Source organism: Aquarana catesbeiana, linkage group LG05 (assembly GCF_042186555.1).
Source record: "Aquarana catesbeiana isolate 2022-GZ linkage group LG05, ASM4218655v1, whole genome shotgun sequence".
Lineage (NCBI taxonomy): Eukaryota > Metazoa > Chordata > Amphibia > Anura > Ranidae > Aquarana > Aquarana catesbeiana.
The window spans coordinates 168,297,328-168,325,064 of record NC_133328.1 but is presented as its reverse complement, the minus strand read 5'-3'; the positions used below and the strand labels follow the sequence as shown (position 1 = coordinate 168,325,064).

Below are 27,737 nucleotides of genomic sequence, written 5' to 3'. Positions count from 1 at the left end.
TGGCCACATACAGAGGCCCAAAATTGAAGTAATACCTTCAGACATTCTAGGAGCATAAATTACTCATCTCATTTCCTTCCTACCTATCACACTTTTGAAGGTCCTTGTGCACCAGGACAATGGAATTACCCACAAAATGACCCCATTTTGGAAAGCAAACACCCCAACGTATATTCTATGAGGCATGGGCTGCAAATAGGTACTCGGGTACTCTGATGGGCTGGTGACTGGTATTCGGGTACTCTGAAGGGCTGTGACAGGTACTCAGTACTCATATTGTCTGCGACAGGTACTCAGGTACTTGGGTACTCATATGGACTGGGACAGGTACTCGGATACTCATATGGACTGTGATAGGTACTCAGGTACTCATATGGACTGTGACAGGTACTCAGGTACTCAGATGAACTGTGATAGGTACTCAGGTACTCAGATGGACTGTGACAAGTACTTGGATACTCAGATGGACTGTGACAGGTACTCGGGTACTCAGATGGACTGTGACAGGTATTCGGGTACTCTGATGGACTGTGACAGGTACTCGGGTACTCAGATGGACTGTGACAGGTACTTGGGTACTTTGATGGACTGTGACAGGTACTCGGGTACTCTGATGGACTGTGACAGGTATTCGGGTACTCTGATGGACTGTGACAGGTACTCGGGTACTCAGATGAACTGTGACAGGTTCTCATATGGACTGACAGGTACACAGACATGGGCATCCGCAAAACTTTTTTCGGGGGGGCATCATTTTAGGGTCACCCATGCGCTGCCCCTTTTCGACAATGTCATTATCACATTATCATGGTCAGAGACTGCAGACGTAGTACAGTCCCTAGGAAAAGTAATGGATAATGGCCGACAGGCCCTTTTACCAGACCCAGCAAAACTACAGCAGTGATCCCTCTGGCTGGACGATCACTCACTCTGGGTTCCCCGGGGGTCACTCTGGTCAGTAGTGTAGCATTTCTGTACCTTGGTAGTGGCTCTTTCTCTCTCTGGTGACACTGGGTAGCGTGGCTCTCTCTCTGGTGGTACTGGGCAGGGTGGCTCTCTCTCTGGTAGCGCTGGGCAGCGTGGCTCTTTCTCTGGTGGTGCTGGGCAACGTTGCTCTCTCTCTGGTGGTGCTGGGCAGCAAGGCTCTCTCTCTGGTGGTGGTGGGCAGCGTGGCTCTCTCCCTGGCTTCCACCCAGCACACTCCTCTTGCTTTGTCCTGTAGCACTCACTCCATCAGCTTTTTTCCAGGCTGCAGTCTCTCAATCTCTCTCTTTATCGAGCTGTAGCCACCTCCCTGTGGAAAATGGGGCCACCAATCTTTGGGACTACATGTCCCATGATGCTCTCCTCTCCTAGTCTCTTTTGATTGGCCCTCAGTTATGGTCAACAGGTAAGGAACGGAGTGGGCAGGAAGCTGGGCGGGGAACCTGGTGAGAGCCGCCATCTCTTCTCCCTGACAGGAGAAAGGGGGGGTGAGCAGGGGAAACCAGGGCCCACAGCTCGCCTTTCTCCTTTCACAGTGCTGAGTTCTCTGCTGGACTGAGCAGGGAAAAAGAGCCCGAAGTCACACTACACTGCTGAGGGGGCTTGACAGCACCTTGATGGTGTCACCCCACTGGCAGGTGGCACCCAGGTGCAGGCTGCCCGCACCCCAATAGCGACGCAACTGTACTGAATTGAAGATCCGATCCCTGATTCCAGTGGGCGCACTTGACCCCCCTTGCCCCTACCTGCGGATGCCCATGTACTCAGATGAACTGTGACAGGTACTTTGATTGGTGGTGACAGGTCCTCTTTTTTGGGGGGGCAATCAGTGTGATTGGTGAAAACTGTGAGACGTAACGAGATGTTACCGCAATCTCCTTCTCACACACGATCGGTGTGTGAGGAGGAGAACCCGGTAACATCTCGTTATCGCGGTTTGTTGACGTTTAGTGATTGGCTGTGAAAGGATCAATGGCTGTTTACCAGCGTCAGTGATGAGCAGTGTTCCCGGGAACACGCCGCCACCGACGTGCACGTGCAGAGAGCTCAAGATCGCTCGCATGCGCCGTGCAAAGTGGGGTGGTACCACCTGTGATTGGCCGATCACGTAGTAAACAGCCATGCCCAATTGCTTTTTTCCCCCTCGGTGGCGAGCGGTGTCTCCGTGACACACCGCCACCGAAGGAACAGGAATGCGCGCACAAGATCGTGTGCATTACCTGTTTAAATGGAGGGCCGTCATAAGACGCCGTCCCAGAATGAGAGCCGCGCCACCTGGCTGTCATATGACAGCCGGCGGGTGGCAAGCGGTTAATGAATTAAAAATAAGAACTAACCAGTAAAGTTAGCCCAAATGTATTTGTATAATATGAAAGATTTTACTCCGCGAGAATCGTGAGAGAATCGTGATCTTTATTCTATGCAAAAAAATCGTGATTCTCATTTTGGCCAGAATCATGCAGCTCTAATATTCACTAGTAGCTCCCAGAGGGATAGGTGTCAGAAGAGAGAATGACAACAAGGAGTTGTCATTATTTGATTAATTGATTAATTCCTCTTGTCAGTTTCTCTAATTATACAGTGGGGATGGAAAGTTCATTTTTTTCCTCATTAATGTACACAGAGCACCACATATTGACAGAAAAACACAGAATTGTTGACATTTTTGCAGATTTATTAAAAAAGAAAAACTGAAATATCACATGGTCCTAAGTATTCAGACCCTTTGCTCAGTATTTAGTAAAAGCACCCTTTTGACCTAATACAGCCATGACTCTTTTTGAGAAAGATATAACAAGTTTTTCACACCTGGATTTGGGGATCCTCTACCATCCCTCCTTGCAGATCCTCTCAGTTCTGTTCTGATCCAGTTCTGTCAGGTTGAATGGTAAAAGTTGATGGACAGCCATTTTTAGGTCTCTGCAGAGATGCTCAATTGAGTTTAAGTCAGGGCTCTGGCTGGCCCATTCAAGAACAGTCACTGAGTTGTTGTGAAGACACTCCTTCGTTATTTTAGCTGTGTGCTTAGGGTCATTGTCTTGTTGGAAGGTAAACCTTCGGCCCAGTCTGAGGTCCTGAGCACTCTGGAGAAGGTTTTCGTCCAAGATATCCCTGTACTTGGCTGCATTCATTTTTCCCTCGATTGCAACCAGTCGTCCTGTCCCTGCAGCTGAAAAACACCCCCACAGCATGATGCTGCCACCACCATGCTTCACTGTTGGGACTTTATTGGACAGGTGATGAGCAGTGCCTGGCTTTCTCCAAACATCCCACTTAGAATTAAGGCCAAAAAGTTCTATCTTGGTCTCATCAGGCTAGAGAATCTTATTTGTCACCATCTTGGAGTCCTTCAGGTGTTTTTTAGCAAACTTCATGCAGGCTTTCATGTGTCTTGCACTGAGGAGAGGCTTCCGTCGGGCCATTCTGCCATAAAGCCCCGACTGGTGGAGAGCTGCAGTGATGGTTGACTTTATACAACTTTCTCCCATCTCCCGACTGCATCTCTGGAGCTCAGCCACAGTGATCTTTGGGTTCTTCTTTACCTCTCTCACCAAGGCTCTTCTCCCCAGATAGCTCAGTTTGGCTCTGGTCATCCCAAATGTTTTCCATTTAAGGATTAAGGAGGCCACTGTGCTCTTAGGAACCTTAAGTGCAGCATACATTTTTTGTAACCTTGGCCAGATCTGTGCCTTGCCCCAATTCTGTCTCTGAGCTCTTCAGGCAGTTCCTTTGACCTCATGATTCTCATTTGCCCTGACATGCACTGTGGGCTGTAAGGTCTTATATAGACAGGTGTGTGGCTTTCCTAATCAAGTCCAATCAGTATAATCAAACACAGCTGGACTCAAATGAAGGTGTAGAACCATCTCAAGGATGACCAGAAGAAATGGACAGCACCTGAGTTAAATATATGAGAGTCACAGCAAAGGGTCTAAATACTTAGGACCATGTGATATTTCAGTTTTTATTTTTTAATAAATCTGCAAAAATGTCAACAATTCTGTGTTGTTCTGTCAATATGGGGTGCAGGTGTGTACATTTAATGAGGGAAAAAAATGAACTTAAATGATTTTAGCAAATGGCTGCAATATAACAAAGAGTGAAAAATTTAAGGGGGTCTGAATACTTTCCGTCCCCACTGTAATCTACCGCTATGAATGTTATTTGTGCACAAGACTTCTATGTTACTGTACTGTAGCTAGTTAACGAAATCCTAGGGAAAATACACTGATGTTTTTTTTATATAGAAAAGAAAGGAAAAAAAAAAAAACGAAAGAAAGAAAGAAAGAAAGAAAGAAAGAAAGAAAGAAAGAAAGAAAGAAAGAAAGAAAGAAAGAAAGAAAGAAAGAAAGAAAGCGGACTGGCTCCTCTATTTGTCTTTGCCTCAGTTAGCACATTTCTGTTTAATATCTTTTCACATGGCTGGATTTTTTCATTGTTTACCCAATATAAATATTTTAACAGTACTCAGCATAGTAATTATTTTAAATATACAACAATGTTCCTAGTGAATTGTAATGTATGGTGTTTTTAAATCTGTTTTGCCCTGTACACACAGTTGGATTTTCCGACGGAAAATGTGTGATAGGACCTTGTTGTCGGAAATTCCGACCGTGTATGGTCTCCATCACACATTTTCCATCAGATTTTCCGACACACAAAGTTTGAGAGCAGGCTATAAAATTTTCCGACAACAAAATCCGTTGTCGGAATTTCCGATCGTATGTTCACAAATCCGACGGACAAAGTGCCACGCATGCTCAGAATAAATAAAGAGATGAAAGCTATTGGCTACTGCCCCGTTTATAGTCCCAACGTATGTGGTTTATGTGACCGCATTCAGAATGATCGGATTTTCCGACAACTTTGTGTGACCGTGTGTATGCAAGACAAGTTTGAGCCAACATCCGTCGGAAAAAATCCTAGGATTTTGTTGTCGGAATGTCTGATCAATGTCCGACAGTGTGTATGGGGCATTTCTCATTAGGATTAAACTCAGTATTCAGTCTGATCATGAGTTTGGACCAAACACTGGCTGATCAGGTGTTCATCCGAAAGATGAATTTTGTGGATAAATCCGACAGCTTACGGCTGTCATTGGTTGATAAGGCAGCATCGTAAAGACTTTGTGGATGCACTGTATGTCATGGGACTTTTTTTATTCTTATGAAGTACTTGTCAAAAAATATCTTTCTTTTTATTTACACTAAAACAAACCTGTTATTGCCCTACGTTGAGAAAACACAGGTTATAGAAAGTGTGCAGTTTTGCATTATGAAATCATGTGCATTTTGGAGAAAACAGAAGCATATTTGGTTCTATTATAGTTAATTGCTTTTTGAATAGACTTCTAGGTGCCATACTTGCTGGGCTTGGAGCGCAGGTGAACAGTTCTGGATTTTTTAAAGGGAAATTAATATGGTTTAGGGTGAATTTAATTTACTTTTTTAAAGTTTACTCTTTATTATAAATTGAACATACAGTATAAAAAAGCCTGTCCACTCACTAAAGCAGTTGTGGTATTTTTACCTGCTTTTATTTTCTGCCACAGACTATGCCACAGCATCAGTTTCTCCTTACAGCGAATGGAAATAGGAAGGATAACCAAGTGAAAATAAATGTAAGAACTGACATTAACCAATATTAATTACAAAAATACTTTTTTAAATTCCTACCTGAAAAATATACTAACTCTATCATTTGACCCAACTTTTAACTCTGACCCTAACTTTGACCCTAACCCTACCCTGATCTTGATATTTTTCTTTCTTTATTTTTTATTTGTTGAACACACCTGTTTTTGTTTACACCTTTCTCCTCTAGCACGGATAAAAAGATCCATTCAAAACAGTGAGAAATCACTGTGATAGCCAATCAGAGGTTAGAACAGTGATAAAGTGATTGGGAACTGGGCCTTCTAGGTTCCCGATCATTAGTATAGGACCCAGGGCTCTTGGTGAGAACCTAGTCTCTGTGTTGGGAGATTGTGTGCAGGGCACTCCCAGCACAAGCAGAAGTACAAATATATGCAGCCCCACAGATAAAGACTCAATTTCATAAGGCATTTATTTGTACAGTCAGCAGGAAGAGATTAGGATAACAAAGTAATATATTTTTTATTTTTAGGACAAATAAGGCTTACTATTGGTAATACTGTCCTGGAAAAATAACTTTATATTTAATGCATTCCTTTGGAAAAAAAAAAGTAACAAAGCTTTAAAAAACACATGTTTTTCTCTTGATCAGTTCTTTGATCAGTTTATGTTTAAAGCACAACTCTGATTAGCAACCCCTTTCCCACCCCTCCCACTTCCCTCTAAATAACTGCTGGTATAAAAAAAATACCCTAATGCCCTATTTACATAACTGAAGACACAGTAGCAGATAATTCTTCTCTCAGCTACTGCTTACTTTCCAGAGTCCTTCTTCATGTATCCACACCCACTGCCTATTTGATGTGCACACTTCCTATTGGTGGATGTGATATTTTCAATTACTGGGTCCTCTTTTATAGTCTCCAGAGGCAGGAGAACTCACAAGGGTGGTGAAGGGACTGGTGCCTAAGAGGATAATGAGCAGGGGAAAATATCTGGTCCCCAGGGCAGGAAAACGGAGGAAACATTGACTTTGGTCAATTACACTGCAGGAAGTATTAGGAAAAAATATCAAGACTGAAGAGTATGTATGGAGTATGTATGGTGATTGATGCACAATGCACTACTAAAATTAAATAGTTCTTGAAGATGGGCTTTAAAAAATAGTGTTACTGTAGATAAAATGTACACGTTAATTTACAATTTGCCTTGTTTTCAATGACACTAAAATGATGATTCTGATACAAAGCATTGTGACATTAAAATAATTATAACTGAACGCCAGGGAAACTAAGATTTACTTTTGCAGTGCCCTCCCCACCTGTAAATGTTAACTGCTCATTTTGCCGCACGGATGATGAACCATATTATTATGATAACCTTACTCTGTGCTTTTATATGCCTTTCATGCAACCAGTTACTCAGTTGAAGCTTTCTGAAGTTGCCCTGTACAATGTAGGACCAGCAGTCCTGCACTGTAGGGTAAGATGCAGAGGTCCGGCCAGAGCATTGGACAGTGGAGAAGAACGCCAACTGCTGAGACAGTGAGGAATAGTGTAAATATATCACATTATTCATCATCTCCCAGGCACAACTTGTTGTTAACCCTTGAAGTGGTGATATGTTCTGAACCTCCTCTTCTGGGGTCCCCCACCGGTGTTGCTTGCTATAAAGACAGATGTGCAGGCTCGCTCCTAAACCAGACTGTGGGCATCCAACGGCCCCTGCTGCCCCCTCTGTGTTGTGTGAGGAGGGGAACACAAACCAGTGCTGCTTTAAACGGGCACAGTGCTGGATCGAGATAGGACTCAGGTAAGTATTTAGGAAGGTGAGGGGGTGATACAAGTAGTGGGACATTTTTTTTTCCCTTAATACAGGGAATGTATTATAGGGGATGTAAACCCTCGTGTTTTTTCACCTTAATGCATCCTATGCTTTAAGGTGAAAAAACGTCAGGCAGTGACTGGCCCTCTAGCCCCCCCGTTTTACTCACCTGAGCCCTGTAATTCCCATGGTGGAGACCCGCTCTTCCTCTCAGTTCTCAGCTCTTGATTGGATAGATTGATAGCAGTGCAGCCATTGGCTCCCGTTGCTGTCAATTAAATCCAATGATGCAGGTGCCGGGTTTGGGGCCGAGTCCTACATTCTGCGTCTATGGACGCAAATGCTGGACTTGGGAGCGTGCCTGCTAGGTAACCCCCCAGGCGAGCGCTTCTTCTAGGGGGTTATACGATGCGGGAGGAGCTAATAGCGCTGTTGAGGAACCCCAGAAGAGGATGTTCTCGGCCACCCTGTGCAAAAAGGAACTGCAGAGTGAAGGTAAGTATGACATGTTTGTTATTTAAAAAAAAAAATTATTGAAGCTTTACAATCACTTTAAGGGAAAAAATGTCTTGGCTTTGTAACCACTTTAAGCAATGTTACTTTATATCTCTTTATCCTGTGTCTGGAAAAAAAAAGTGTTTATTTTGACAGCAGTCTTCTGTATTTACACAGCAACTCTTGTTATTTTGACAGCCAGGTATTGCTGGGAAATGTGAGGGGGAGGCAGTGAAAAAAAGGATAGGACATACTAAACACGGCTTGTGTACTAATATTATTTTTTTTGGGTCAGATTCGTATCGCCCAATTCCTACAACTGGTAACTGTAATATTTTATCAACCATTTTGCTTTGCTTATTTTTTTGTTTTTGTAATTTTGTTGTTTAACACATTATAGATTAATTTGCTCAACAATATTCCTTAGATATTTAGTCTTACACCTTTGACATGCTAGTAGGTCATGCACTTGTACAAAAACAACAACTGTGCAGCACATGTTAGACATCTTAGCACACACCGATGTGAAAGGAATAGTTCTAGGGCCAGCATTCATGATTAACACAAAATTGAAGAGCTGCAAAGGTTTTAAAAGTATTGCATATGGACAGTTTTGGATACCCTAGTTTTTTGTTGTTTCACACGTACATGCTATTTCTTTCACAAATTAATTTTTGTCTGTGATCACATTGCAGAAAGTTACCCTCATTTCCATGTTACGCTCATACAAGTAAAGTGGAAATGAGGTTCTCAGCAGGACAGAAAGGCACAGATGGCAATAAAACCATTGTCAGAAATTTTCACCCTTCCTCAGTCTTCCATTTTTTCTTTTAATCTATACTGTATCCCTGTTGGAGTGATTTCCCTTCACTTCCTCCCCAGACAGGAAACAGAGAAAAAAAACTTCACAACATGGATACAGATGGCAATACAAATATGACAGAGGCTCAAAACCTTCCCTACTTCATCCATAATAAAATAGAACTTGAACTTATATTCTTAGTTACAATAATACTGTATTTCAGTGAAACACATTTTTTCAAATGCCTTCTTTAATTAGAGAGTCAAAAACACTGCACTAAATTTAAACAAGGGAAGTCTGCAGTTTTTTGGATATATTTCTAGAAAGTTTGTGATTTCTGGATGATATTATGCTACGCCTTTAGAGAAATTTGGCATGTTGGCCATTGTTGGGAAAAAGCAAGTGTATTCCAGATGAAGATCTTGGCTGTCATTGTGATTCAGTGGAGCCAACAAACCTTAGAATTTGCATTGTAGCCCATTGCAGACTATACAAATATCAACATATTTTTATATGATGAAAAACTGAATTTGACCATGATATCACGCTGACTGTATTTAAAGCTGGTTGTGTTTAAAGAACTAATTCTAGTTATCCACTTAACCACTTGACCTCCGGAAGATTTACCCCCCTTCACGACCAGGCCATTTTTTACGATATGGCACTGCGGTACTTTAACTGAAAATTGCATGGTCGTGTGACACTGTACACAAATAAAACATATTTCTTTTTTCCCCACAAATAGAACTTTTTTTTGGTGGTATTTGATCACAACTGCATTTTTATTTTTGCGCTGTAAACAAAGAAAGACTGACAATTTTGAAAAAAAGCTATATTTTTTACTTTCTGCTATAAAACATATCCAATAAAAAATAAAATCTCTTCATACATTTAGGCCAATATGTATTCTGCTGGTAGCAAAAATCCCAATAAGTGTATATTGATTGGTATATGTGAATGTTATAGCGTCTACAAACGTTGGGATATATTTATGGATTTTTTATTTCTATTTTTTTTTACTAGTAATGGCTGTGATCAGCGACTTATAGCGGGACTGCAATATTGTGGTGGACAATCGGACACTAAGTGACACTTTTCATACTTTGCGGGAAACGGTTACACTAATAGTGATCAGTGCTAAAAATATGCACTGTCACTGTAGTAATGACACTGGCTGGGAAGGGGCTAAACATCTAGGGCAATCAAAGGGTTAAATGTGTGCCTACCTAGTGTTTGTGTTTTTACTATGTGTGCTGCTATTATTAGGGGAAGACATGAATTCTAGTCCCTGCTTTGCAGGAACACATAATCCATCCGTTAGAAAAAGGGTACCCCCCAATGCACACAGGGGACTTTTAGCACAATTAAGTACACAAAGTAATAATTAGAAAGTTTTATTAAATATTGTTAAAAAAATGGTGCATACATCACCATACAATATAAAATGATATAACAGAGCTGATAGGAATATAGTGTTCTCCTGCTACTGTGCCCAATTGGACACAGTAGCAGGAGAACACTATATTCCTATCAGCTCTGTTATATCATTTTATATTGTATGTTGATGTATACACCAATTTTTTAACAATATTTAAAAAACAGTTCTAATTATTACTTTGTGTATTTGGTTGCCCTAAAAGTCCCCATGTGTGCATTGGGGGGTACCCTTTTTCTATGGTATCAATATTTGGGATGTTGGCAACAAACTGGGTTTATCTGGATGGGATCTTCATTTTCTGCATAATCCATCTCTTCTCCCCTGTCAAAAGTGGGATCTGCCTTTTATATAGGCAGATCCCCATTCTGTGTAGTTTACCAGCAATCAGCGGGTGTCAGAGAACAACACCTAACGTTTGGCTTTTGCTGTGAATTTTCACACGTGACACCCCCCTGGCAGGTGGAAGTCTGGAATCAGGTATATACAGTATACATGATTCTGTGCACATCTGCCACTCTGTAGCAGTAAAACTGGTATAGGGCAGCCGCTAAGTGGTTAATTGGGTTGAGGTTTGGGATTATCGATGCTCAGTAAAGTAAAGTATAAAAATTACAAAAAATATTTTCTGTTAACTGAGGTGACCTTTGTTTATTACAAAACATTCAACATTCATGCATCATTGATGTAGCTATGCAAAATTCTTCAAATTTGAAAAATTATCTTTGACTTCTGGCTTTACCACTTTGTTATATCACATAAAGTCCTTGAAGTCATAAAGCTTTGTTGATATCATTGTTTGGTAAGAACATGGTTTATAGGGATTAGATTGAGCTTTTTCATTTTACCATTTTACATGTTCTTACATGACTCTTTAGCTATTTTATTTAATACCTGTTAACTCCTATTCATTCCAGATGAAGTTTGGCATACACTAACCAATTTCCAAGAATGACCAAAGATTGGCAACAGTGACCAAATAAAAAAAAAGTTTCCATATAAAAGCCAGTGAAAACATTATACTTGCTAATCTAGCCAGTAATATATAAACATGTCAGCTCCCATGTAGAAAAGTTTAAATCCTTTGTCTAAACAATACTCTAGTTGCCACAAAAGTATAAATGAAGTGCTACATAACACTCCACATCTGATGGTGCATCAGCATGTGTCAACAGCAGGTGTATGATGTAGAATCTGCATTGACAACGTAGGAATGCCAATTATATATATGACTCTTAAAACCCAAAAGCTAAAGTGAACCTGTGGCCAGGCTATGGACAATAAAATTTTTACATATTCTAAAGAAGCAGTAACTAAGCTTTAAAGGATAGGTTCATCTTATAGAACATTGTACATGTTACCTCCGTAAGCAACTCACCTCCTGAATCTGCCCTCCCGCAGCCACTCTCACATTTGAAATTGGCACGGCTGTACGAAGCTTCACCTGCACAGCCACATCATTCATTCACAGGAATCTGTGAATAAATAAGCTGCCACCACGACAGACAGACTTGTAGTTCTCAGTGCACTGATCAACACCAGTGGAGACTGGTGCTCAAAATTTTGGAGGGGGGGACGTCTCCGCACCAGCTCTCCGTATTGGCTCCCGCTCGTCTGCACCAGCTCCCACTCGTCCGCACTGGCTCCCGCTCTTCCCACCAGCTCCCGTTTTTCTGGTCCGTCTCTTACCTCCCTGGCTGCCATTGATTCTCCTCCTAGTCGAACAGAAAGTGGATCCTGAGACCCGATTGGCCAGGAGTCCTAAGACTCTCTGGCCAATTGGGTCTCAGGACCCACTTCCTGATTGGCTGGGAGGAGAATCAGGAAGACAATAGCAAATATTAATCCCCTATTGTCACACAACTAGGTGGGCTCAGGGCACAGGGTGCAGTGCTCTGCACCCCAAGCCCACCCTTTTTTAAGACAATTCCAGCCTCAGGCTCTAATCATGTGCTTAAAAAACAAACAAACATTGAAATCTATGTGTCCGGTGCCCTGCATGTAGATTAGGGGCGGGGTGCATGGATTAGGGGTCAGAGCCCCTGCGCCCCTCATGGAGCGGCCGCCACTGATCATCACCCTCGTGGTCAACTCACACCTCCTCCAGCTTTCTAACTGAAAGCTTGTATGGAGTTATGAGCCAAAAGCTGGAGGGAAAGTGTGCAGGATCATGACATTGCACCCATGATTCACTGATCATGAGTACAATACTTTGTAGATTCCTATGTAAAAAAAATAATAAATGCACATTTTATACCTGCAAAAATATGTGCATGTATTATTTTTTACTTAATGGTGAACTAAGCCTTTTAAACAAACCCTTGCTGACCTCTGCAGCTGCATGCACTGTGGAGTAAATAATTATCCAAGATCACAACTAATACAATGTAGTCAGGTTGCAGCCAGTTTTTGAAGTGTAAAAAAAATACAGTTATTTCTAATAGTCACTGCTTTTGCAATTAAATGGCATTCCGATAGAAAAAAAGGACTGGATTCTTTTCTAAATGTACATAATACAAGGAACCCCACCGCATCAAAAAAGGCATACAAGCATTAGTTGCTAGAAAAGATATAGTAATTAGACCAGCTGATAAAGGAGGAGGAGTGGTGCTACAAACTAAATCCAATTATTTGAATGAAATTGAACGACAATTGCAAGATTCTACTACATATACTAAACTTTTAAAGAATCCCACGACGCAAGTTAAACGTGAACTAGAAAAAATTGTTCACTCAGGAGTAAAGAAATCAATTCTGAATAGTAAAGAAGCTCGCTACCTAGTACCCGATTCATGCAGAATACACAAGAACCAAGAGAATCCACCAGGGAGACCCATTGTCAATTACATTAACTCATTAACATCAAGATTAGGCCAGTACATTGACAGCTTTATTCAACCAGCTGTTCAATGCACAACATCTTATCTCAAGGACACGAAACATGTCCTACAGCTATTGGAAGCACTTTACTGGCAACAGCCAACGTGTCCTCCTTGTACACAATCATTAAACACCATCAAACATGTTAGGCCACGAAATGGGTTTTGCGCAAATATAGCAACTTACATTGCATGCAGAGGAAGTACCTTGTCAAATGTATAGAATTCTCCCTTAAAAATAATTATTTTTGGCACAATCGTGATTTTTACAAGCAGATCACAGGAATTGCCATGGGGGGCAAATTTGCCCCAAGTGTGTCCAATGCATTCATGGCCCAATGGGAAGATGAAGCAGTATATAAAAACATACCCTGCCAACTAGAATTCTACAAAAGATTCATTGACGATATTTTAATTATATGGAATGGCAATAAAGATTCACTGGAGGAATTTCTGTCTAAATTGAATCTGAATGACAGAAATATATCTCTTACTTGGCAAATTGCCGAAAAACAAATGCAATTTCTGGATCTAGAAATTAGTATCGAAAATGATAAACTCATTACCAAAACACATTTCAAAGAAGTGGCGAGAAACAGTTACTTACCTATCACCAGCTGCCATCACAAACCATGTTTGTTTAATATTCCTAAGGGTCAGCTAGATAGAATTAGACGCAATTGCATGAAGTATTCAGACTTCAAGACACAGGCTGATCTAATTGGCAAGAGATTTATTGTGAAAGGATACACTTCAGAATTTGTCAATAAACAAATCCAATCAATACAATCTCTCGATAGGTCTCTAATGATTCACGGGGATAAAAGATCACAACCAATATCTGAAGCACCAGCTCTAGTTCTTGATTTCAATGTCCAGCACAAAGACATAGAAAGAATATTCAAGAAACACTGGCATATCTTAAAAGGTGATAAACACCTTCAAAGCATTCTATCAGACAAACCAGTGATCATATATAAACGTGCAACTACATTATGAGATCTAATTGTGAAAAATGTAGTGGACCCTCCCTCCAATAACACTTTTTCTTTTTTTAATGGAAAAGGATTTTTTCCATGCAAATATTGTTTTGCATGTCAGCATTCTAAAAAAATTCCAAGGAAAAAAGACCGAATTTCTGGCAACTAGTACTGGACACACACACCCAATTAAAGATTTTATTAGCTGCCACACAGAGGGGGTGGTGTATGTCTTGCAATGTTCTTGCAAACTACAGTATGTAGGAAGAACTAAAAGAGCATTGAAAGTTAGGATTAAGGAGCACGTTCAGAACATTATGAAAGCATTTCCAAAACATAATGTATCAAGGCATTTTGCTCTAGCACACAACAGCAATCTAGCGGAAATGACCTTTTGGGGTATAGATAGATACCACAAATCTTGGAGGGGAGACCACAAAATTAGGAGTATTAGTCAAAAAGAATCCCAATGGATCCATAAAATGAATACACTTACACCTAATGGGTTAAATATAGACTTCAATTTGAATTGTTTTATTAGTGATTATTGAGTTGATTTGAACTGTTATGGTCTATTGTGAACCTTTTATTCAATTTCCGGGACGCTTTTTATTATTTTTTACTGAAATTTTATTATTATTTTTATTTTTACCTTCCATTTTTATCTGGATCGGTCTGATTCTCTGATGACATTTATTTTATTGTTTATAGCTTATAGATGATGTTTAGTCTAATACATTATTCATTTTTAAATTATTCCTATGAGCCACCATTTACTGGTTTATTTTGACCATAAGGCTAAATGCAGTTAGATACATCTCCACAAGATGTCAACAGTGAGTATCTCTTTCTGGTTGTTCGTATTGACATCAGTGTCTTTGGAGGATTTCTCTATTTTTTGCTTATTTCTCCCTTAGCACGTCATATGCACTTTACATATTTTAACAATTCTATTAAAAGATTTTCCATTTGTTATCTATTTTTTCTATTTTTCAATTGTAATACCGATTTTTATATCCGCCGCAACACTATATAGTAAATATCCCTCGGACGCCATTAAAATGGCGATCGTACCACTTCCTGTCCAGTCATTATAAAATGGACTGATTGCTCAGCCAATCAGATTCCCTGAGGAAGTTACGAGGGGTTGTGACGTAACGCGTAGGACCCACGTTAGCTGACGCAACTGGAAGCTATTACTCTGACCCGGTTGTTGTCATTGCGGACCGGAAGTTTTGTAATAGGCGGCGGAACGCCACCTTGTGCTGTACTGTTTGCTTCCTATGCCCTGTACAGCGGTTTTAGAATTAAAATGGGATTTATTTTACTACACAATTGGAGGCTGTCCTTTTTCCTTTCTTTGTATATACTCATCCGGATCCGGAGGCGAGCCTGACCCAGCCTTATGATTGATATCCATTCATTTGAGGATCCGTCGGTCTCCATTACCGTCCACCATCTGGAGCACTAAGGCATTTACCTATGCCTATAGAGGTAAGGGCTCTGTGAGCACATTACCATACAGATGTCACCCATTGTTGCCTTCATCACCTACTTTATTTTTGGAGAAGATTCATGAACATCCAGTACAAATGTATATTGGACTTATTTATTCACTGACTCTATTTGGTATTTGTTGATTCAATATACTTTTTTGATTTTTATTATTTTTGATTTTCATCATTGTTCACTTCACTTATTTAATGATTTTTTGACACTTGAGTACCATTTGTATTATCACGTGGATTTTTATTCCTGTTGTGCGCAAAATCACTTTATTTTCTCATAATATAGCTGGATATTAACATTTATAGGTAAAGTTGATCCAGGGAATATCCGATTGCCTCGGAGGATCAGGAAGAATTTTCTTCCCCTGCTGGAGCAAATTGGATGCTTTGCTGGGGTTTTTTTTACCTTCCTCTGGATCAACTGTGGGTATAGGATTGTGTATAGAGGATTGCATGACCCCCCCCCCCCCACACACACACACACACACACACTTTTATTGGTAGAACTAGATGAACTTGTGTCTTTTTTTTAACCAGACTAACTATGTAACTATGTAGCTATTTTTTTTATTTTTCACTCACCTGTTTAAATAATTTTGTTGTATGATATTTGAGCCACTGAAATCAGTATATTCACTAAAAAGAATTTCAGCGCATACAAACACACTATTATCCCTATTTTTTTTAAATAAAATATATAACATAACATAAGATTCATGATGAATAATGACCCTAGGATTATTCCTTCACTCTGGCGTGCATAGGAATACCTAATATGTATTATGCAATTAATATTTACATATGTTTGTTTGCATTCCTATGTGCATGTGTGTGTGAGCAGAGCACTTTAAAAACACTTTTGAGGGGTGTTTTTTCATTTATTTTACTAACCCTTTTTCACACATTTTTACTTTACTTTACTGCTATCACAAAGGGACTGACAATGTAAGTGCATTCATAAAGTGTTCAGGCCCCCTCACTTTTTTTCAATTTTGTTATGTTGCAGCCTTATACCACAGTTGTTTAAATTGATTTTTTTCGCTTTAATCTACACTCAGTACCCCATACTGACAAAGTGAAAATAGAATTTTAGAAATGTCTATGAATGTATTAAAAAAAAAAAAAAACTGAAATAGCAGGTATGTCTCCTCTCTGAAGAGCGATTCAAAAGCACGTGAACAACTTACTCTCTTATTTTTTTTTCTTTTTTAGGATTTTTTTCCCATTTTTTTAGGATTTTATTATTTACTTTTTTTTTTATATTTATTTAACTGCCCTGTTGGGGGGCTTTGCTGAAATATCAGGGGTCTAAACAGACACCTAACGTCCCACATTTGAGACCAAGAAAAGGACTGAGGACAAAAGTTCATCAGTCCATTTTTCTGTAGCCTCAGCTGCACCGGAGATGAATGAATATGAAGATCTCTGAGGCTTCCTGTTCATTCACAAACTGAATGTCATGGTTATGCAATAGAGTTTTTTCGATCAGCATACCTGTCTCCATGTGTTCATCTCTAGAGACCAGCTGACCCTCACCTGACTGCTTTTGTAATCTCTCCTCTAAGCATGGCCCCACCCCAGGCCCTATCAGGGAACCCTATATTAATCTGTGCACTGCAAGCCAGCAGTGCTGATCAACCATTGTGTGTTAGCCTCTGTGTGTACTTGCTGTGTTTCCTACATCTGATTCCTGTTACCGACTTTGGCCTGTTCTTAACTATTCCTGTCTGCTCGTGACCCTGACCTTTGGCGTGTTCCTGACCATCCCTGTTTGCCTGTGACCCTGAACCTTGGCATGTACTCTGTTGTCCTTGTCTGCTTGTGGCCCCGACCTTGGCTTGCCCCTTACTTTCCTTGTTGTTCCAGCCTGCTGCCTCCTTCCTCTTCTCCTGTAGTCTACCGTGAGCGTGAGCTGTGAGACTCTGGGGGCCGCGACCTGGAGCCAGACTGCAGCGCAGTCCATCCTTACCATTAAAGGCTCTGGTGAACACCTGCTGGCTCTTAGACTCTGCGCCCTGGGGAATCTATGCTCTAGCTCCCAGTGGGATCTGTGTCAGTGATCCAGTAGACCTTCTTCCTGAAACCTCCCAGGGTTTAATCCACAGCAGTCAGCCGTAGGATCCACTACCTTGCGGTGCACTCCTGATCCCAACGGTGTGCATCTGTCACCCAGCCTCTAGGTGACCTGACACTGATGCATAGTAAACATAGTTTACTATGCTTCAGTGATGAATGTACACAGGAGGATCAATACCAATCGCTTACTGTGTCCATCAGGAAAGGAAATAGGACACATTCATTGCCACCCCTCCCATTTTCCATCCTAAAACAATCTCCTTAGTTGCCCTCAGCAGGTTCTGGTGCAAGGGGAGGAAATTTGCATCAACTTCACACACACCCACATACACACTTTTGCACAGACAGACAAACACATACATACATGAACTGAGACACAAAGAACTTACTTACAAGGGCATAACTATACCTTTTTTTACATTTTTATTTTATATTCCATGTTATACTTGTTATTAAACACATTTTCATTTTAATGCAAGAATAGAGGTACTTTTCATTAGGGATGGGCCGAACACCCCCCCCCCCCCCCCGCACCAGAACATACCGAACAGGCAAAAAATTTGGCAGAACACACGAACACCATTAAAGTCTATGGGACACAAACATGAATAATCAAAATGCTCATTTTAAAGGCTTATATGCAAGTTATTGTCATAAAAAGTGTTTGGGGACCCGGTCCTGCACCAGGGGACATGTATCAATGCAAAAAAGGTTATAAAAAAGCCATTTTTTCGGGAGCAGTGATTTTAATAATGCTTAAAGTGAAACAATAAAAGTGTAATATTCCTTTAAATTTCATACCTGGAGGGTGTCTATAGTGTGCCTGTAAAGTGGCGCATTTTTCCCGTGTTTAGAACAGTCCCTGCACAAAATGACATTTCCAAAGGGAAAAAAAAGTCACTTAAAAGTACTCGCGGCTATAATGAATGGTCGGTCCCTGCAATACAGATAAAAGTCATTGAAAAAAATGGCATGGGATTCCCCCAGTCCATTACCAGGCCCTTTGAATCTGGTATGAATATTAAGAGGAACCCCATGTCTCCTGGGGCAGGACCCAGGTCCCCAAACACTTTTTATGTCAATAACTTGCATATAAGCCTTTAAAATGAACACTTTTGATTTTTCATGTTAATGTCCCATAGACTTTAACGGTGTTCCGGCGGCTTTCAAATTTTCCCCCGAACACCGCAATATTGTTCGGTGTTCTGCAGAACACCCGAACAACCAAAGTTCGGCCCAAACTTATGCTCGGGCCGAACCGTTCGCCAATCCCTACTTTTCATCTGTGTTTTTCATCATTGGATATTATTTACATATTCTTAACAAGCAGTAAAAGAGCTTTAAAATAGGTAACCCCTTAACTCTCAAGCTGATTTTAAGCCCCCCTCATTCTGTCTCAGCTGGGGATCCTAGCCTGATCCCCAACTGAGTCAAATCAGAACAGAAATAGATCTAATATACTGTATGTTACATACTTCTCTCCATTGTTGGCTAATCAAGATGATATGGAAAAAAATCTGTTAAAGACCACTTATGTCCTTGCCATAGCTTGCCATAACTCCTGGATCTATTCCTACCCATCTTGGAGATGTGGGTGTATGTGGATAGGAACATACATGGTGTTCCTATCCACTTTGGAGTGTTCCCATGCCTTCCCTTCCATTTTCCATAAATGGGTGTAAACCCTTACATACACCAAGTGAAGTGACTAGCCTTAGGTGATACAAGGAGAAAACAAATCATCCTACAGTTTTAACTGTTTATCTGCACCATCTATCCTCTACATCAGTGGTCATCATCCCTGTCCTCAGGGCCCACTAACAGGCCAGGTTTGCAAGATAACTGAAATACATCAAAGGTGATATCACTTGCTGCTCAGTGATTGCAGTATTCTAGTCTGCATCTCCCCAAGGTAATACATAAAACATGGCTTGTTAGTGGGCCCTGAAGACAGGGTTGATGACCACTGCTCTACATGCATTTAAAATCCATAATTTACACATCTTTTCTGAGCTTTCAGAGGCAGGGGGCGGGGATCTGATGTTACACATTGCACAGTTCAGAGAGGAACGCTGAGTGTAATCTGAGACTTGAGCAGAGGGAAGGGACACATCCCCTCTACACAATCTCACAGGGAAACATCTGAGACTGTCAATCATACGTTGTTTGCTGGAACTCTTGGAGTTGGCACAGCCTGTCAGAAATGACTCATGCAGATAGCAGATGAACCAGACTGCAGAGAGACATGCCATTCAGTGCCTTGAATTGAGGCAAATACATGCTATAGAACAATAGGATTTGTTCATTTTTCATGTCATTTAAATTACATTTTTTTTTTTTTTTTAAGGCTGTGTTTACACATGTGGCAAAGACTGTCGTATCGCTGAAAAGTGATCAACAGGCAGATTGCTTTATGGCGGCATTTCACAAGTGGTAAAGAGGCGATATGTCTCCTCCTCACCATCTGTTTAACCCAGTAATTGGCAAACCACTGCGCCAACACACTTGTGGGATGGTTGTGGCACAGCTCCATTTACTTAAATGGGTCATGTTGCAATATTGCCTGCTAAAAGCGACAGGGAAACTTTTGCTGCTTTGCTTCACAGACATGACATGTGTACACCCCTGTCTGCTTCCTTTGCAGCTTAAGTGGTAAAAATGTGGATCAACTGCGTGTGCCTGCCCCCCAACCACAAGTGTACACAAGCCCTAAAGCTCACCTGCTTCCAAAGGGTTGCCGACACAACTTTTTCTTATAGGTTGACCTTCCAATTCAGAAATCAGTATGAAAAGGATTGATTCAAACAGAGGTTTCCTCAGAACAGAGTGGTAAATCTCTAAAAATAAGTTAGCTTAAATTCTTGCAATGCATACAGTTTACTGAGATGGAATTATTTGATTTGAAATATTTTTTTTCCTTACAAAACAAGAGGTATACTTTAACTGAAATCAAGGGAACTGCTATTGTACCCTCCTTCTGAGCCTTACATCATTAAAACGGAGTTCCAGGCTTTTTTTCGTTTATTAAAAGTCAGCAGCTACAAAAAGTGTAGCTGCTGACTTTTAATAAACAGACACTCACCTGTTCCATGGTCCAGCGATGTGGCCACACGCAGGCTCGCTCCTCTCCTCCTCCTCTCCGCGGCTCCTCCATTGAAACTGTGGGCACCCGGTCGTAACAGCTTGCGGCTTCACGGCCAGGGGTGCACTGCGCATGCGCGAGTTACACTGCACTTACCGAGTGGACAGGCAATATTCTGGGACCTGTGACGTGTCCCAGAAGATTACCAAGAGGGAGGGGCTGCCTAGGGGGAGAGGAGGAGTCGCCTAGGTGGCCCGTAGTCGGAAGTAGGAAGTGGGAAGTGGGAGCCTGTACCTAGGCTCCTTTAAAAACCATCGCAGGCAGGCCTGCTGCACAGCGGGGGACCTGATGCATGTGGCCGGCGGGCGCGAGGTCCGACGGCCACCCGTGATTGCAGGCATGAGAGCCAGAACGGGGATTTCTGGCTCCATTCTGATAGGAGAGGAGAGACAGATCGTCTGTTCCTAGTAATTAGGATCTGTCTCCTCCTCCAGTCACTACACTGCCCCCACAGTTAGAAACATTTACAAGGGAACACATTTAACCCCTTGATCGCCTCCTAGTGTTAACCCCTTCCCTGCCAGTGACATTTACACAGTAATGAGTGCATTTTTAAAGTACTGATCACTGTATAAATGTCAATGGTCCAAAAAATGTGTCAAAAGTGTTTGATCTGTCCACCGCAAAGTTGCAGTCCCGCTAAAAATCGCAGATAGCCGTCATTACTAGTAAAAACAAAAAAAAATAAAAATGCCATAAATCTTTCCCCTATTTTGTAGACGCTATAACTTTTGTGCAAACCAATCAATATACGCTTATTTCGATTTTGTTTACCAAAAATATATATAAGAATACATATCAGCCTAAACTGATGAAGAAATTCATTTTTTTAAAGAAAATTGGGGATATTTATTATAGCAAAAAGTAAAAAAAAAATGTTTTTTTCAAAATTGTAGCTCTTTTTTTGTTTATAGCACGAAAAATAAAAACCGCAGAAGTGATCAAATACCACCAAAAGAAAGCTCTATTCGTGGGTAAAAAAATGATGTCAAGGCCATCTTTCTCCCTGCACCCTGACCTTGCTGCCTGTATCCTGTCCGTGAACCTGTTTCTGTCCTGATCTGATCCGATCCCTATCCCTAGTCCATCCTGTACTTGTCCCTCCTGATTCCCTTGGATCCCTGCCCTGCAGCCTATCCATCCATCCTCTCCCTGTCCTGCTGGATTCCCGTCCTTACCCATCTGCTGACCTCCCTGTGTATGACCTTGGCCTGGCTTTGTTTACGATTCCGAGTTTAACAGATTAAGGTGGTATATGGATGGAGTAGCATGGTTACATTATAGCATATATCTTCCCTGGAACAGCCGTAAGGATTGCATACAGCAGAAGAACGGCAGTATAACTGGAGTCAACATCATCCGCCCTGAGACACCCACTCTGTCGCTCGGTACCCCTGTAGGGGTGATTATTTCTGGTGAGTGGGGTATCATTGGGGGGGCGAGCACTTCAAGTCACCATTTGAATTAAACGCACAGAAGTCACTGTGGTGAGCCCTTATTGGTGAAATAATCAGCATTCACATTTGAACTCTGTTTTTCCATCTGGTTAAAAACATTCTTTTTTGCATGGACTATATATAGAAAACTTTTTAGAAGTTAATTATCATCTGGTATAAACAAGAGAAACTGGAATTAATCATTTATGCATGTTATCTTTATACTTATTTTTTACTGTATCTAATGCACAGAGAGCGTTTTGATTTGAATTTTAGTGTGTCACACATAAGGACATTTCACGGCTTATAAGCGCCATACTGTCCCAATATTTTTGAACATTGGGTTCAATCACAACCCAACTTAATTTTTTGTATACACATATGGAAGAGGTAACACGGTTATCACACTGACACTACTACGCACACAGAATTTCTCACTATATAATGTTTTTCTCTGGCGCCATTTTGTCCCAAAATTTTTGAACTCTGGGGTCAATTTATCAATTAACTGCACTGATCACCATATTATTATTTTTTCATTCATTTATCATATATTTTACCTCAGCAGACACATTTATCCCACTGGGGGGACTTATTTTATTTAGCAGTTTTTAAATCACTGGTGTTTTTGAGTATTTTCGGTCATCTCCGAATATATTGTTTTCTTTTGGTTAAGACCGTATTATGATAGCTATTGGTGGAGTTTTTATATATTGTAGCCATCTATATTTAGTTTGCATTTTATGAAATTTTTTAATAAATTAGAGGGCAGCGCCGTTTTCATTCTCATATCACTTATCTATTTATGCAATTAGACCCCTAGGGGTACTAATTAGGGATAGGCAGCAGCTCTCACACTGTCCTAAGCGCGGATTCATCTATCTATATATTAAGGGGAGAGTTTCTAGCTTTGTTTTCAAAACATTCATTAGACATACCCCTCAAGGGTGGGAATATGGCTAAGTATGGCAGTAAGTTCAATATGAAGCCAAGCTCTATAGGATGGGGGCGTGACTTTAAACTAGCAGGAGGAAGGTTCAAGAGTAAGATCGGGAAGTATTATTTTACCGAATGAAAAATCAATGCTTAGAACAGTTTTCCAGGTAGTGAGTCAATCAACATTAAGCAAATTTAATCATACTAGGGATAGACATCAGTCTATACTCAAAAATGTAAAAGGTTGAAGATTCTTTGGACCACTCTGTCTTTTTCTGCTGTCAGTGTTCCATGTATTTCAAATTAGTCATCTCAATATAAATTGTATGCACTTTTTTACTACTACAACTGTTGATTTAATAAGAAAACACTTTGTCCAGACAAGAAAAGCAAATTTTAGCTTCCCCAATGCTTTTGGAGATTACACATATTCTTATTTAACTTTTGAAAGTGATGTGTGCCTTTAAATAAGCAACATTATCATTTCAAATCAGCTTTACTTTTATATAAAAGAAGACGTGCATTACCATAGACAAGTTCATTAAATCCACCAAGACAAATGGATACTCACAAGCGGATAAAAACAGCAAGCATAAATCTGATGTGCTTCAGCCAAACGCGGTGTAACCCATCCTAGGACCAAAATGATTGGATGGCTGATGCGTTTTAGGGGACAAGTCCCCTTTCTCAGAGCTAGCCTAAAATAGTTTAGCTCAGAGGAAGGGGGCTTGTCCCCCAAAACGCATCAGCCATCCAATCCTTTTGGATCTTGGACAGGTTACACCATGTTTGGCTGAAGCACATTAGTTTTATCCGCTTGTGAGTTTCTATATGTCTTGGTGGATTTAATAAACTTTTTCTATGGTAATGCGCTTTTCTATGGTAATGTTTGTGTCTGTGTGTTTTTTGCAGTTTATTGAAGATTTCCCAGTCTGAGGAGGGCTGCACTCCAAAGAGGCAATGCGCATTCAAGCATTGCGAAAGAATAAAAAAACCCTGGATTTAGCACTGGAGTATTTTTGGAGAATGTAGTTTACTTTTATATATTGTGACAAATAGCCCCAACTGGTAAAGGGAATGGTCCATGATGGAGTGTGTATGTGCCATCCAGAATCTTATGTTTTTTCAAATGGTGGATTGGTTTGCTGCATGGTGCATTGAGAGACCTGATTGAGAACATATATTGATGATAGACTAGAGAGAAAGGGGTTGATTTAGTAAAGGCAAATAGACTGTTAATTTTGCAACAAAAGCTGTACTTTGCAAAGAAGTTTTCCCAGAGCTTGGTGAATGTAGTGAAATTTCACTTTTGCAAAGAATACCCAATCACATGCAAGTAAAATTGAAAAAAAAAAACCCTGCGATTTTGCTTGCACATGATTGCATGATGGAAGCCAATAGAGTTTCATCTCTTTCACTAAACTCTGGGGAAAATTCCCCTTCAAAGCACAACTCCCCTTACAAAGTGAACAACCAATGTGCCTTTAGCAAATTAACCTCAGGGATTAAGTCTGTGGTAGAAACCGGATGAGAGTGGGAAATGATCAGACCCAGCTGGGAGGTAAAAATATATTATTATTTACTAGGTAAAAATATATGTTACTGTTTTGAGTTTTGACAACCCCTGTGAGGATAGACCTTTGCTGCTTCTTTTTTTTCTGTGGAGAAATTAAAACAGACAAGAAGCCCCTAAAATGCACTTGTTATGTCTGGACAGCTTTTCTGCAAGCTCTATGCTTGAAGCTGACTCTCACAATATATAAAAAATAAACAAAAAATGAGTATAAAACATAAGTTCTATTAAGCAATTTGAGCATGAAAGCTGAATAGAAATATTGGTTAATACATGTTAAAAAAAAGCATTTAAATATAAAATATAGTGCAATAAAAAAACCCAACATATTTTCATTTCCAATACTATAGAAATTATATGAGTAAATACATCTAGGATAACTGTCTCTATTTCTTTTAATAATACTATAATATTTGTTTTATTTTAAAAATGATGTTCTCATTTTACACTTTAAAAGGAAGAAAAGACAACCACATTGTGCTATGATCATAATGATAACATAAGACGTGCTTGTATTATTCTGTACGATGAAAAATATTGACATTCAGCATAAAAGATATGTTTTTTTTATAACATAAGCATCTAGTACAGGTATTTGAAAAACAAAATATAGAAACTTTGTGAAAATACTATCACATCAAAGTGCTGGCAGCATTTTAACAAGAATACATAATTACTCATTCTCATGCAGAAATCTGAAGAGAAAAATGTATAATTTTGAGATCTAAGATGCATTACTTTTTCCTGTTTACAGCTATAAACATATTGCTGTGCCCATCTTTAAACAAATATGTACAACAAAACAAAGCTAAACTAAATCAAGTTGCATAAGTGTTTCACTTACTATGTGCAAGAAGATATTCTCATTCAATCAAAATCAGAAGTTTCTGAGTGTTCCCTGCAAGTGGTACAGCACATGATGAAGTGTTTTATATAAGTGGAACTCAATCCCTCCCTCCGTTAAGTAAATTTACAGTGAAACTCCCACTAGACATGTATTTTGAAAGATGTAATTCTCTGGAATTTCGAAGCAGGATTTCAGTATTTTGTGTGCATATGTGGTGTTCTTTATGGTAAAATATGTTATTTACCCTATTCATGTATGTTAGGACTAATTACTCAAACAAATCTATGTACCACCATTAGGGATGAGCCGAACCCCCCCCCCCCCGTTCGGTTCGCACCAGAACATGCGAACAGACAAAAAATTAGTGCGAACATGCGAACACCATTAAAGTTGGGACACGGATGCAAAAAAAATGTTTGTGCTAATTTTAAAGGCTTATTTGCAAGTTATTGCCATATAAAGTATATGGGAACCTGGGTACTGCCCCAGGGGACATGTATCAATGCAAAAATAAAGTTTTAAAAATCTTATTTTAGGAGCAGCGATTTTATTAATGTTGAAAGTGAAACAATAAAAATGAAATATTCCTTTTAATATCATGCCTGGGGGGCCTCCTTAGTCTGCCTGTACAGTAGCGCATTTTCCTCATGTTCATAACAGTCCCGCAGCAAAATTACATTTCTAAAGGAAAAAAATTTCATTCAAAATTGCTTGCGGCTGTAATGTATTGCCAGATCCCGGCAATATACATAAAAAAATCATTGAAAAAATGGCCTTCGGGTCTAGTACGAATATTAAGGGGAACCCTGCTCCAAAATTTAAAAAATGGCGTGGTGGTCCCCCCCAAAATCCATACCAGGCCCTTCAGGTCTGGTATGGATATTAAGAGGAACCTCACGCTACAATAAAAAAAAAATTATGTGGGGCATCCCCGCAAAAATCCATACCAGACCCTTCAGGTCTGGTATGGATTTTAAGGAGAACCCAGCGCCAAAATAAAAAAATAGCGTGGGGGTCCCCCCAAAATCCATACCAGACCCTTATCCGAGCACGCAACCTAGCAGGCCTCAGGAAAAGGGGGAAGAGAGAGCGCCCCCCCTCCTTAACTGTACCAGACCACATGCCCTCAACATGTGCAATCTTGCAGTGCATTATGGGGCATTCCGCCGCACTCTAATTTCCCACGAACGTCCCATATGTTTGGTTCATTTTAAAACAAACAAACACCCAATGTTCGAGTTGAACTTACATTCGACTCAAACCACTGGCTCATCCCTAACCACCATCACCATATTTGTAATATTTAAAGGGTAGGTAAATGTTAACAATGAACTCTTATGTACTGCATCCTTTTCTGTTTTTGTGGACCGGAGCAGAGGTAACCTGATATAAATGGACAGTGTAATCTGTTTATATCTGGCCACCTATAGATCGGACCAGTTTCTGCCAGGCAGACACTGAATGGGCACGGATGTGAGATCTGTCCTGTTCAGCTTTGATTAGCAGGGATCTGCTGACTGGAGTGGACTCTGCTCCATGTGAAAGGAGCCTAGAGCTGGCCAAAGATGGGTAGAACTTGAATAAAAATTCTTAGGAAAAGAAGGTTCTTAGAAAGTTTGTTCATTTTTCTAATCATTGGTGGGTCAAACAGACGTTAGTTTTTGACCGCAGTGATGAGAAAATTTGAAGGAGCAGGATGGAATTTTTTTCTCAAACTAACTAATTTCTAACAGTGTATGTGGTGTTCGTTGAGTAAAGTTTATTCATTTTAAAATCAAATGTTAAATTCAAACACATTTGAATGTTCTGAGAATGTTCTGAGAAGTTACGTGTTCCTAAAACTGTTCCTAAGAATTTTGGTTCAAAACTCTATTCATCTATGACCAGCCTATGTTCTACCAACATTGTTAAAGATTAACATACTGTATGTCCCACTCACCTACACTACCAGCTTCCTGTTTGAATGTCTTTTTCGCTATAATGTACACTGGAACCCAAACAAGGTTACTCTTGAGTTTATACCCCTGGTAGCTGACTATAGAATGAGTATATTCTCCCACAAGGCAATTTTGTACAGATTTCACAAGCTCTGCAGTGTCATCCATAATGACGGAGTAAACTACTAATTGTACACATCTCTAAGAATGTTTGTTCAAAACTCTAATAATCTATGGCCAGCCTATGTTCCACCAACATTGTTAAAGATTAACATATGTACCACTCAC

General features: G+C 40.2%; 1 protein-coding gene across 1 annotated transcript in view; it reads right to left on the bottom strand.

Moving 5' to 3' along the window:
* Window positions 1-25,588, bottom strand: part of COL6A6 (collagen type VI alpha 6 chain) — a 418,546-nt gene extending 392,958 nt beyond the window's left edge. The window contains exon 1 of the mRNA XM_073630332.1: window positions 25,510-25,588. The gene's annotated coding sequence lies outside the window, so the exon portion shown is untranslated. The remainder of the gene's footprint in view (window positions 1-25,509) is intronic.
* Window positions 25,589-27,737: the final 2,149 nt, after the last annotated feature.